Here is a 12,811-nt window from a genome sequence, read left to right on the forward strand (position 1 = left end):
AACTTATAAAGTTGACTGATGCCTTTTAGCTGCTCAAACATAGAACAGAAGATCATCTTTAGCTGACTTGTGTACACTGTACATTCCATCCTTGTGTTAATGCAGATACATATGTTTCCTTTAAAAGTTCCTGTGTTTTCAGAACAAAAGGACCAGACACTAATGAAGACAAGACAAAGTAGCCCAGATGATCCAGCCTCACAGAATGCCTCCCTTGGCGTTTCCTCAAAAATCTGCATCCAGGACAACTTCAAAGTAGCTAACTAAGATGGTCTAGATTTGAAGCTGAAGTTTTCTCTGGTCCTGCCCAGCCCCATGGACCCTGCAGCCACTTATAAAATAATCACTCAGAAGCTTATATTAATTAAAACTGCTCGGCCATTAGCTCAGGCTAACTATTGACTAGCTCTTACATTTAAACTGGGCCCATTTCTATTAATTTATATGTTGCCACATGTTCCATGGCTTTACGTGTGTGCCATTACATGCTGCTCCCTGGACAGCAGGCTGGCGTCTACTGACTCAGCCTTTCTCTTCCCAGAATTCTTGTCTGTTTATCCCACCTATACTTCCTGCCTGGCTACTGGCCAGTCAGCATTTTATTTATCAACCAATCAGAGCAACACATTCACAGTATACAGAGCAATATCCCACAGCACCTCCCCTTTTCTGTCTAATCAAAAAAGAAGGGTTTAAATTTAACATAGTAAAATTACATATAACAAAACAGTAATCAAGCGAGAATTACAGTTATTTAGTCTATTTGTATTTGGCAAAATTAAAGAAAATATTCTATCTAGCCTATATTTGTAAGTCTAAAGTTTTATATCTAATTTATCTTTTATCATAACCAAGGAAAATTATAACTATCTAGTCTTCAACTACATCAAAGACTTTAGAAGGATATAATGTTACCTAAGTAAACAGGAAGAGTATTGTAAGCAACTTCCAAAAATCTGGAATGACAGAAACAGCTGCCTGCCTGGACAGTCATCCAAAGTTCCTCTGTAATGTTGGGGCATCCATCTTCAGCCCACAGGCCTAGAGTCTCTCAGTCACTTTTCTCTGTGTCCTGTAGAATGTGTGGCAGTTTGCTCTGCAAAGCAGGAACCTGAAGGACCATCTCACCTTGCAAAGTTCAGTGGTCACCTTTCTATGGGTCCTGCATGTCCAGCCAATACAACATTTTGTCAAGCAGTCCAGGCAAGAACAGTTTCTTGCCCAAATGGCTAACTTTTGCCATGAAGATGATGAACTCCATATGGAGTGTCTTCGGTGCCCATCATCTTCCTTGAAGTAATTGGTGCTGCCAGAAGCAGATGTGTCTCATTGTTCAGAAAAGTCTAAGTTTTTAAAACATTTTAAATGGCATATTCTGTAGGTCTTTGAAGTGTTTGAAGATTACCTACCTAATTGAATTATATCTACGTATACCTAGAAAACTTAACATGACTATAAGTTTGATTATCATAGATGACTAATTATTAATCTGTATTTCTCAACTATACACTACAGTTTCAAATGAGTTGCTCAAACAAAATATTTTAAACAAGAGTAGAAATATACATACATACAATGGCTCAGCGGCTAAAAGTACTGACTGTTCTTCCAGAGGACCCAAGTTCAATTCCCAGCATCCACATGACAGCTCACGATTGTCTGTAACTCCAAGATCTGACACCCTCACACAGACATACATGCAGACAAAACACCAATGCACATAAAATAAATTAATATATATATATATACACATAGTATAACAAAATTAACTTTAAATTTGTATCAATAAACTAAAATCTATACTAATGTAAAACATTTTAAACAAGTTGCTCTTTAAAAGTAGGTTCAACAATCTACCTTTTTATCTTATCATATCTATAATATGCTATATTTCCATATCAGTCCGGCCTCACAGACTACTCCAGCCAGGACTTTCAGCCAAGCCCTGTACTTACATCACACTGAGACTGGACAACAGCTAACTCTCCCAGGACTTGACCATTATCCCTATTTTCTCAGGGTCCCCTAAAGATGGTGTCACTCCCAGACAACAGGAAGCAATTTTAAGAACACTACTACACCCACATTCTGAAGAGGTGGGGTGGGTGGATTTTGGTCATTCAATGGGTTAGGATGTTTGTCATTGTTTAGAGAGGTTGGTTGCAAGTTGTTATTGGTTATGGTCAGGGAGAAAACTAAACAAAGGAAGTTAGATTAAGGGATTTCTTTCTTTTTCTTTCCTTTACCCTTCTTTCTCTCCTATCTAGCGTTGAAAAATAAGAGGGGGGATGGAGATGAAAAAGGAAGGGGATACAGGAATGATAGGATAAAAGGATAGATTATTGAATCTACCTTTAAACAAAAAAAGCTACTACTAGTCTCATATTTTACATAGGTATGGATTTTTATATATTGATACAAATTTAACGTTATATTCTTATTTAAAGTATTGTACCTATGCAACTCATTTTAAAATGTAATGTAAAGTTATAGTCCTTGAAAGCTACTATTACAAACTGTTTAGGGGGCTGGAGAGATGGCTCAGAGGTTAAGGGCACTGGCTGCTCTTCGAGAGGTCCTGAGTTCAATTCCCAGCTACCACATGGTGGCTCACAACCATCTGTAATGAGATCTAGTGCCCTCTTCTGGCATGCAGGCACACATGCAGACAGAACACTGTAGCTGTATACATAATAAATAAATAAATCTTTTTAAAAAAACTGTTTAGGATAATTAATATAACATTCAAACTTGTAAGGGTATAAGTGTAGACAGAAATAAGCTTTATTTAGCCTCATGTATGTTTTCAAGGCTAAACATATATTTTAGATAGACAGATGGAGTTCAAACACATCAGAGATCTACAGCACATGGCATTTAAGATGTTTCTATAACATAAGGCTTATCATGATAGTGAGATACATCTGCTCCTGGCAGCACTAATCTACTTCAAAGAAGATGATGGGCATCGAAGAACCTCCATATGGAGTTTTAAATGTGGCAAAGCTAGCCAACTGGCAAGAAACTGCCCTTGCCTCAACTTCTGACAGACAGTATGCTGTACAAATTTGACAAACAAGACACCAAAGGCGACTGCTGAACTTTGCCAAGACAGGGTAGGCGAGGCCTTCAAAATCCCAGCTTTGCAGAAAAGTCTGTCAGATATTCTAGGCCTGCAGGCTGATGATGGATGCTCCAATGTTGCAGAGGAGCCTTGTATGACTGTCCAGGCAGCCAGCTGTCCCTGTCGTTTCTATAGTTTTGGAAGCTGCTCGCTCTGCACTTCCTGTTTACTCAGGTAATATTTATCCTTCTCAGGTCTCTGATGGGGTTGAAGATAGTTATGGTCTTACAGTTTTCCTTGTTACCAAATTCAGAAAAGAAACTCACAAAGCAGATGTAATGTTTATAAAGGTTGAGGGACATAAAAGCTTAAGTTGTTTATCTAAGAAAATGTTTTAAGGTCTAAAAAGATATTTTTAGGTTGGTAATACAAGTTATGAAAGAAAGTGATTTAGGTACAAAGCTTTGGACTCACCAAGATAGGATAGGATAGATAATAGAGTACTTTCTTCAAAGTTGCCAAATACAAATAGACTGACTAGACACTGTGAATGTAATTCTTACCTGGTAATTGTTCTTATTGTGTATAGTTTATTGATATTAGAGAAAGAGCCTTTTATTGAACTAAAAGAAGGAGGTGTTGGGATAATGTGTGAAGATGTGTCTTTGTCTTTCCTCACCTGCCTAAGGCACCTTCTGATTGGTTTAATAAAGAGCTGAATGGCCAATAGCTAGGCAGGAGAGGATAGGCAAGGCTTCTGGGGAGAGATAGGAACTTGCGGAAAAGAATCGGAGGTGGGGGAATTTGGAGCCAGATGTGGAGGTCAGACTTACAGTACTGGGGAGAGATAATGAGCCATGTGGCAGAATGTAGATTATTATAGACGGGTTAATTTAGGTTTTAAGAGCTACTTGGGAACAAGCCTAAGCTAAGGCCAAGCTTCCATAATTAATAAAAAGTCTCCGTGTCATTATTTAAAAGTTGGCAGTCCAAAGAAAGACCGGCTATACAAATGACAGCATTTGAGACAAAAGGGCTGCTACACAGTGAACTAGGACATGAAGTGCCTTGGCTCCCGAATGTTTGCTTTAGAGTGTGAAATGATAGGCTAGCAGGAATTGACTTTGGAATGCTAGGAAGTGGGAGGTAGAAATGATGACTGTTGACACTGTGTGGTGAATCTTACTGAACAAGGATTCTTTGTGCTTTTGTATGCATTAGACATTTTCCATAAAACTGGTGGGGGGTGATCTGTTCAGTAGCAGCTATAATACACGCCATCTGTTTCCAGCTGTAGATACTTTAGACAGGGTCTGTGTGACCCTCTCAACATTCAGAGTACTCCGATTACAAGTGCCCACCACCTCGGGCTTTTAGCTTGTCCTTGACTCTTCCCTTCACTCTGTGTTCTTGTGCGTCTCCGGTGCCCATCCCTGTCCTGCTGTGGTAAAACTGTGAGTAGTTTCCGGAATTTTGACAACAGTACGAAGACTCTGAAAGGTTCCCTCATGAATTTTAAAAAAGCTAATTAATATCCATTGCAACCTGTGGGAATTGTATTCTACAGATTATCCCCTTGATATCTCCAGCCGGTGATAACAAATGCTTGGTTTCCATTGCATTGTCTTCAGAATTAGTTTGCGATTTCTAAGAAAAATATAATCCAGCCCTCAGTGTTGATGTGTCGTGTGTGTGTGTGTGTGTGTGTGTGTGTGTGTGTGTGTGTGTATACTCAAAATTATTGTCATCATTGTCATTACCATCAGGAATAGTTTGACCTTTTCAGTCTCATGTAGCCCAAGCTAGTCTTGAACTCATGACCTTCATGCCACCACCTCCCAAGTATTCACCACCAAACCTAGTTTACATACCATTTATACACATAATTCATTTTACAGCCTGACTGCAATTTCCCTTCCTTCCTCTCCTCCCATTCTCTCCCCATCTCACCTCTCCACACACACACACCCAATCCACTCCTCTGTTTCTGTTCAGGTCTCCCATGGGTGTCAAAGCATGGCCTATCAAGTTTCAGTAAGAAAGAGGAATAGGTTCCTAAGAGCCAGCCAAAGCACTAGGGACAGCCCCTGCTCCCATTGTTAGGACCTACAAGTAGAACAAGCTACACATCTGTCACATGTAGAGTGCCGAGGTTGGTCCCCATACGGTTATTCTTACACTAGTAAAATCAGATCATGTTACAAATTAAATTCAAAGAAACATACCAAATGAATGGCATTAAGAATGCATGGATTTTTGAAATATGGTTTATTGTAGTTTATTAGGGTTTCCCTGACCTCCTAGTCCAGATTAGTCATCGAAGTACCTCAACAATATGCCTGCCTCCATTTCTGCTATATTTGCCACCAGAACATAACCTCCATGAGTAAAAGAACTTCCGTTTTCTTTGATTTAGCATCTTGCACTATATTTAGCGTATGAAAGGCACTCAGTACATCTTTTAGCTGAATGAAAATCTTTTGCATGGTGCAAATAGTTTGTTTACCCAGTCTCTGGCTGGAGCTATGGTAATTATGTGTGTATCAATGAGAGTGCCCATTGCTCCAAGTAACAGGAGACTTCACTAAAGTAGATTGAACAATGTTAGGTTTTACTATCTTGCATGAGAACCGTAGATAACTCCAGTTCCAGGGGATCTGATGCCCTTTTTAAACCTAAACCTTTTTTATTTTATTTTATTTGTTTGCTTTTTTGAAACAGTGTTTCTTTGTATAACAGCCCTGGCTGTCCTGGAACTCATTCAGTAGACCAGGCTGGCCTTGAACTCAAATCCTAAAGGCATGTGCCACCACCACCTGGCTAATCTAAATTTTTAAAGGCATTTTCTAGGACTGGCAAGGTGACTGAGCAGGTAAGGACACTTGAACCAAACCTGAAGGCCTGAGTTTGACCCCAAATGGCAGCAGGAGATAACAGACCCCCCAAGTTGTACTCTGACCTCCACAAGGGAGCCATGGCACATGAATGCCCACACATAAAGTTTTAAAAAAAGGCGTTTTAAACAGGTTTTAAGTATAATAGCTAATAAAAAGATGCTCAGTGAAAGAGTAAAGTATGGATGTGGGCTTCTCAAAGGAGAGGTGCACTTCATTGTATTTCCAGAGGCCATATACACAATTTTGGTGAATTCCGAAATTACCTTCAAAAGGTTGCTATGAAAGTTAAATGAGAGGACTAGACAGTTGGTTTAATGGTTAAGAGCACTGGCTGCTCTTCCAGAGGACAGGAATTACATTCTCTGCACCCACAGGAGAGCTCACAGTCATCCCTAACTCCAGTTCCAGGGCATGTGATTCCCTCTTCTGGCCTCTCCAGGCGTGCAAGTAATATACAAACATAACATGCAGGTATAACACCCATATGGGTAAAATTAAAAACAATTTAAAAAAATTTTAAGAGCTCGCGTTGTTTTTAAAGAGGAAGAGACCTCATGTTACGCCTGACTCTAGCCTGGACTCCGGGAGATTTCTTTTCCAAAGTCAGGAAACCTACCGGTATAACTGCGTTCAAACCTTCAGTTTGAGATGCAAAGGTGTGCTTACGTATTTGAACAGGACTGGCAGGCGGGCTTAGAGGCAAAGGACTGCGGCAGGAAAGCGGATGAGGGTCAGGAGACCCCTCCCTGCTGACCCCTCTCCAGCCTCAGTAACTGGCAGATGACACAATGCAAGCGTGACACTGAGTGATGCCCTGCACCTGGCACCCAGACCCACCTGCAGCCAACTGAAGAGCCCAGCCACGGGCAGTCAGTCTGCAGGGAGAGGCCTGTTCCCCAGCACCCTGGGGGCAGCTGCCTAAGCTTGGCAGCTTGCCTATAAACTGACTACTGTGCAGCCCCTGGACCCCTACTTGCTCCCCTGAACTGGGCCGGGGCCTTGTCAACAGCAAAGAAAATTACAGTAAGGGCACCGGCGACCATCAAGGGCCTCAGCCATGCTGCTCCTGGCACCCAGTCTTCACCAACACCTCCTTCCTAGCCCATCCCAGCAGCTCCTGCAGCTGTCCCTCCCAGTCACTAGCAGCCCCTAGCAGCCCCAGTTCCCGAAAATGTCACACACAGACAGCGCGGCTACTGCCCCGTGCACGGTAAGGGGCAAGGAGCTTGAGGCGCGCCAAGATCCTGACCCAAGAGAGGTGGCTTTTCATCAGAGCCTACCCGCCCCCAGCCACCCTGCACTCTTCCTTCACCCCTGAGCCGCAGGAGGCTGAAACCTGGGTTTGAATCCCTTCGGAGCCTGGTCTAAAGAGCACCACCGTGGGATCTGTGCCCAGCAAAGAATACAAGGGTACAGAACCCTGAGCTGGCAAGGGGAAATAGCCAGGCACATATGAGCAGGAATGCAGCCAAAAAGCATGAGAGACGTTCAAAATCCGAGACCAGAGAAACCCACCTCAAGTCCACGGCAGGGAAACCTAGTCAAGGCTCAGGCACCCTTCACTTTAGAGCGGTGGTCCTCAACCTTCCTAATGCTGCGATCCTTTAATACAGTCCCTCATGTTGTGGTGACCCCCAACCATAAAATCATTTTCGTTGCTACTACATAACTGTAATTTTGCTACTGTTATGAGTCATAAGTTAAATACCTGATATGCAGATGATCTGATATGCAACCCCTGTGAAACATCCTTCGACCCCAGAGGGGTTGCAACCCACAGGGTGAGAACCGCTTCTCAAGAGACTCAAAGCAGATACAGTAGTTGGGATGGGCCCCCTTGGGTAGGAAAGGCCCGTCCCAGAGTAAATCTTAGACAGTGGCCCAGTGAGAGGGTTAAAGATGCTAAGAGGGTCTGGTACATGTCCCATCCTTCTGACCCTCACTCCAGCTAGGTCTGTGGCTCAGGCCTCCAGATCCGTAATAGGCTGATGTGAACCCCAATTCCCAGCCACAAGTTCCCATAACTACCCTCTCTGCTTGAGTCTGAGCTGGCCCCAAGGATGCTTGTTCGTTCTTTACGTTTCATCAGCCCATGCCCTACTGGAAGCATTCCCCATATCTAGAAAGATCTTTTAATCTAACTATAATCCATCCCAGGGCCCGGATCTTTTTGCGTATTCCTCAGCCTGGTGGTGTTCCTGTCTCTTTCTGCTCTGGGACTCCAAGGCTCCAAGGTGTGTTGGCACCGTGGCACAGGAAGATTCAGGTCTCTGTAAGGGGACAAGTTGCTGTTGTGTGACAAGACTTTTGCTGGGGAGATGCAACACAAGCCTACTCACCCCTGATAGGGAGCCCAGGACAGACGAAAGTAGGAGAGGAGTGCCATCCAAGTCCAGCGAGGTGAACCAATGCGGTTTATTGGGGTAATTTACACGAGTATCAGTGAGGTCTACTTAAAGGAGCAGAAATGACTCACAGGCAGCTGCATTACCACAATCTAAGCTGCAAAGAAAACTCCGAGTCTAGAGCAGCTGCCTGGAAGAAACAGAAACCCCTGAGCTGCCTGGACTGTTTAGAGCAACCGAGTCCCTTGGAAGAGAGACTTCCAGCCCGTTGAGCTGCGGGCACGCTGTGCTCCTGGTTCCCAGCTTTTGTGGGCTGTCCCTTATGGTGGCATAGGTTTTGGTGAGTTTGTATTACTTTCACATCATAATAAACTCAAAAGACTGTAAGCTGAAGCCCTCCTTACATAAGCCTGGGATGGTAATGTGAGAACTAGCTCTTCCACCGCAGGGGAGCCAGCTCAGGCCTCTCCATTGAAGGGGAAGGAGCGCCCCCTGGTGGAGGAGAGGAGCGCAGCCCTAGAGGAAGATGGAATCTTGCATCAACAGTGTTAACCCCAGGTCTTTTGCTGTCTCCCAAAAGCATACCACACCCTTCTCAATTTGCGTCTCCAAAACAGGTGGGATCCTGTTCTGTCAAGTCAAGAGACATTTTTTATGGGTGGGTAGCTGTGTATGAGTCACAGCAACTCCTCATGTGCTGGTTAGACTGGAGTCTGTACTCTACTTTTTTCATTTATCTATCCTTCTGTCGGTCTATCTATCATCTATCAATCATCTATCTATCTATCTCTCTCTCTCTCTCTCTCTCTCTCTCTCTCTCTCTCTCTCTCTCTCTCTCTCTCTCTCTATCTATCATCTACCTACCTATCTACTTATTTTTGAGGCAGAGCTTCTCTATGTAGCCCTGGCTATCTAGGAACTCACTATGTAGACCAGGCTGGCCTTGAATTCATAGAGATCTACCTCCCTCTGCCTCTTGAGCGCTGGGATTAAAGGAATGTATCACCATACCCAGTTCTCCTTCTACCTTTATAAAGGTCCCAGGGAATTAAATTCAGGTTACCAGATTTGCACAGCAAGTGAGTGTCTTTACCCTCTACGCCACCTCACTGATCCAAGGAACATTTACTGATCACTTACTACATGCAAACTGCTGGGTGGGATGGTGGGGGTAACGTGTGTGTGTTCACTAGCATCCTTATTGGTATCAGGTTGGGTGAAGGTCCACTCAGGACAATGCTACCCCCACCTAAGACTTATCCCAGGTCCCCTAAGAGCCCTGTTGGTGAAATTTTGCAGATGGAGGCTAAAGACCCCTGACCAATCTGAGGCCCATTGGCATTGGGAATCTACCTAAGCTAGCATATAGGACTCCCAGCCCAGAAGCCTCTGGATAGTGGGAGCAGACTCTGGCAGGCTGCAGCTTTGCTGGGCTGGCAGAGGAAAGCAAGCCACATCCTGAAGGCCCTGTGTCAGACAGGAAGTAGCAAAGGACACTCACATCCTCAACTTGGGACTTCCTGTTAGAGCTTTGCTTGGGGAACCTACATCATTGGGACCAGGAAAGAAAAAGTTCTCAGCCTTATAGGATCCTAACAGTTTGTTACCAGTCAGTGAAACCACAGTGTGGATGAGCACGTGAGTCAGGCTGAGGGAAAACTTAAAGGCCAATTGCGGGCCCCCACCCCCCACAAGCAGGGCCTTGAAAACACCAAGTTGGGAAGGAGAGGGACTGGGATGTGAACACCTGTCACCCTCTTTCTCTTTTCTTTTTTTAAATTCTTTGAGACAGGGTTTCTCTGTGTAGCCCTGGCTGTTGTGAAACTCGCTCTATAGACCAGGCTGACTCAAATTCAGAGGTTCGCCTGCCTCTGCCTCCTGAGTGCTGGGACCAAAGGTGTGCGCCACCACCATCTGGCATGTGTCACGCTCTTAGCACACATTTCATTTATTCCCCCATTACAGCAATGTCAGATCGATCCAAGGAAATGAGGAAAATGGCTCAGTAACTTAGCGAGGATCTCCCAGCTTAGACACAAGTGAAGTGTGACGGATGCTAAGCTTATGCCCTCGCTCTTTCTGCCTCGCACATTTCTGGTGGAAATTCTTCCTGCCTCAGCCTCCCCAGTGCTAGGATCACAAGGATTCACTGCCAGCCCAGACTGATGCTTCCCCTGGGCCATGGAAAACAGCTCTACCTACAGAAAACACACCCATGTAAATTTTGCTTCTTAACTACAGAGAGCACAACTGGTCAGCAGAACGGGGATCCTCCTAAGGCCATGGTCATGTGGGCCTGGCACCTCCAGTTATGTGCATCATGAGTGTGGGCATCTATACTGGCTAGTATGGTGGTTTGAAAGAAAATGGCCCCCAAAGGAGTGGCCTTGTTGAAGGAAGTGTGTCACTGTGGAGACTAGCTTTGAGGTCTCATATATGCTCAAGCCATGCTTAATGAGACAGACCACTTCCTGTTGCCTGTGCAAGATGTACGACTCTCAGTTACCTCTCCAGTACCATGTCTGCCTGCATGCCACCATGTCCCGCCATGACGATAATAGACTGAACCTCTGAAACTGTAAACCAGCCCCATTAAATATTTTCCTTTACAAGAGTTGCCATGGTCATGGTGTCTCTTCACAGCAATAGAAACTCTAACTAAGACAGCCAGTATGAGCTTCTGTGCTATCCAGCTAAAGAGAAGCCCCGGAATGCACAGTGGGCAAAGATTTCACAGCAGCCTGGAAAGTCTGGGAATTCGAGGCTTGTAAGAGGCTTGGTGGAGCAGGAACTCTCTGCCCAGGAGAAAGGAGTTAGCAGCCTGGCTGGGTCTGTCCTCTAGGAAAGTGCCCGTAACAGTGGGAAGGCTGATGAGGGAACAGATGGGCTACCTGGAGGAACACTTGAGCTGGGTGACAAGACCCAGAAATGTAGCACTAGCCCTGCCACTCCTTTAAAGAACACATCGGAGCTGGGTGTGACTGTTGTATAAGTCCTGGTCCCTCTTACAGAGGCAGGCTAGAGCTAAAGGCTTGGCTCTAAAACTCTGGAGAACCCCAAGAACAGAAGTGCAGATCAGAATCTTCAAGGAACGCGAAAGGCAAGGCAGATAAAGAAACAGCTTCCAGAAGAGACAGCAGGGAAAAACAAAAAAGGAGGAGGCAGAGAAAGCAGTGGCCAGTGGCAGAGAGCTTGTCCAGCCGAGCAGGCAAGCCAGGGCTACGTAATATGATTGTTTCAAAAAGCAAAACACACCTTAAACCTTTTGAACATGGAGCCTGAGGAAAGCAATGAAGGATGTCACCACCAATAGAGACTTTAGCTTGTCAACTGTTGAGGTCCTCGACCAGCCCATCCGTACTGTGGAATGAAGGTATACTGGGCACAGCAGTGGCATTGCCTCCTAATGAGGGCACTGAAGGCTGTACACCCATCCAGCTCTCATCCGTCATTGTTGCTCTGGCCTCAGATGGTGCAGAATGATGTTCTGAGAAGTGCCCCATACCCTACAAGAGGATAGATAGGACAACTTGGCATGACTGCTCTGGGCTGTTTCATCAACCCTGCTTGCAAGAGCTCTCTGCCTTCCAGAAGACTCCCCCCTCCCAGATTCCAAGGGGAAGTCGTCCCTGCAAGTATATAGCTCATAATTTCCCTGCATCACATCACCTTCCACAACAGATAGCCACAACATCTAGCTGACGGTGGCTCAGCATAACTTAGTAACGTGTAGGGTCCTTGATATGCCCACTGTGTCTTTGCGTGTGCATGTCCAAAGAAGGCTGAAGGGAGCAATGGATCCCGCTAGAGCTGGAGTTACAGGTGACTGTGAGTAGACCAAAGTGGGTGCTGTGAACCTAACTTGTATCCTCTGTAAGAAGAGTTAGCACTCATAACCTCTGAGCTATCTCTCAAGGCACTCTACACATACATCTTTTAAAAGCATTTCTTTCTTTCTTTTCTTTTTTTTTTTTTTTTTTTTGCTTTTTTTGGTTTTTTTTTTTTTTTTTTTTTTTTTTTTTTGGGACAGGGTTTCTCTGTGTAGTTTTGGTGACTGTCCTGGATCTCCCTCTGTAGATCAGGCTGGCCTCAAACTCACAGAAATCCGCCTGGCTCTGTCTCCCAAGTGCTGGGATTAAAGGCATGTGCCACCACCACTGCCTGTCTCTATATTGAATTTTTAAAGAAAGTTGAGACAGGAAAAGCAGGATCTTTTAAAAGATTTATTAAGCCAATTGAGTATGCATGGCTGGAGGAGAGGGGACGTTTGGGGGACTTCCATTGATGTCCTGTGGTAGGGCACAGGCAGGGCGTGGGCTTCTCGGAGCTGGAAACAGAAGAGAGCTGAGGCTCGCAGACCTGGGCCAACACAGGGAGTAGGACATCTTCCCGGCCTGGGCCCCGCCAGCTGTCATTCCAGAGAGCCGGAAGTCCGAGAGCCGGAAGTCGGGCAGCCGAGCTGGCGGACACTAGGACCCGGGGGTGCGGGTCGAGCGGAAGGGGGC

The sequence above is a fragment of the Peromyscus eremicus genome, chromosome 13 (assembly GCF_949786415.1).
Source record: "Peromyscus eremicus chromosome 13, PerEre_H2_v1, whole genome shotgun sequence".
Taxonomy (NCBI): domain Eukaryota; kingdom Metazoa; phylum Chordata; class Mammalia; order Rodentia; family Cricetidae; genus Peromyscus; species Peromyscus eremicus.